Genomic DNA, 1,313 nt, shown 5'->3' on the forward strand with positions numbered 1-1,313 from the left:
CCCCCACAGCCTGCGCCAGCCTCGCTCCAGGCCTCAGCCTCTCTCTGTCTCTTCCTTTTCAGGACTCTGGACCCAACAAGGTAAGTGGCTTCCTTCAGCCCTGGGGCGGGGGCTGGAGGCTGGTGGTGGCGTCTGCACTGCATTGGCGCCCTGTGGTGAGGGGCGGGGTGGGCAGTGAGTGCGCTGGGAGATGGGCGACATGGGGGTGGATCCCGGGAAGGAAGAAAACAAGTGTGGGAGGCCCCATGAGGTGCCTTGTCTGCGTGGACACAGGGCGTCTGGGGTGGCCTCATGGCAGGGCCTGGGACAGAGACTGCTGGGAGACACTGAGGTGGGAAAGGGTGGCCTGGGGGGCGTGGGGGCCCTGGGATGAGCTGAGAGGGGCGCGGAGGAGCCTCTCGGGCATGGAGGGAGCTGGGGAGCCATGAGAGGAAGAGGGTGACAGGCGTGCTAGACTCTGAGCAGCCATAGGTGTGACGGGGCCAGGGCGGGGAGACGAGCATGTGTGGAGTGGGTGGTGCCACGGAGGGTGCCATGTGTGAAGCTGCCTGGGGCGAGGCTGGGGACTGTGTGAGGAACTGCGTGGGCAGCCGTGAAACCGTTCGAGGGACCGGGCAGGAACGGAGTGAGCCAGCGTGGGAATGTGTGAGACAGGGTTAGCGGGCGCCACTGTGAGGAGTCGCGACGTGCTCACTGGGAAACGCACTGGGAACTTGGCAGTGGCTCCCTGGGGACAGAGAACTGTGTGAATTGTGAAGAGCTGTGTGGGCCTGTGTGAGGAGTTCCAAGAGACTAAGAACACATGTGAGGCTGTATGAAGAACTGTGAGAAGGTGTGGGAACTGAGTGGGGAACTGTGGAAAATGGTGTGGGGGACCCGAGTGGGAGCCAGGTGAGGAACTGAGGGCCGTATGGGGAACTGCGTGAGGAACTGTGTGGGAACGGGAGAGGAAGCGTGTGGGAAACGGCATGAGACACTGCGTGGGACTGTGTGAGACTGAGAACCTGTGTGGGGAATTGCATGTAGAGTGGAGTGAACTGTGAGAAGAACTGTGATAACCATGTGGAACTGTGAGGGAATGGCGTGGAGTGGCGTGGAGCAGCATGGGGAGGGAGGAGAGAACGATCCGCTGTGCAGATTGTGCGGGACTGTGAGGAACTGTGTGGAACTGCTTGTGGAGTTGTGTGTGGAACTGTGTGTGGAACAGTGTGTGTGGAGCTGTGTGTGTGGAACTGTGTGTGGAACTGTGTGTGTGGAACTGTGTGTGTGGAGCTGTGTGTGTGGAGTTGTGTGTGTGGAGCTGTGTGTGGGGA

General features: G+C 60.8%; 1 protein-coding gene across 1 annotated transcript in view; it reads left to right on the forward strand.

The window, feature by feature from the left end:
* The window catches only part of KIF1A (kinesin family member 1A), a 111,968-nt gene that overhangs the window by 39,115 nt on the left and 71,540 nt on the right, over positions 1 to 1,313 (forward strand). The gene's annotated exons all lie outside the window — the stretch shown is intronic.

Source organism: Mandrillus leucophaeus, unplaced genomic scaffold (assembly GCF_000951045.1).
Source record: "Mandrillus leucophaeus isolate KB7577 unplaced genomic scaffold, Mleu.le_1.0 Scaffold510, whole genome shotgun sequence".
NCBI classification, from domain to species: domain Eukaryota; kingdom Metazoa; phylum Chordata; class Mammalia; order Primates; family Cercopithecidae; genus Mandrillus; species Mandrillus leucophaeus.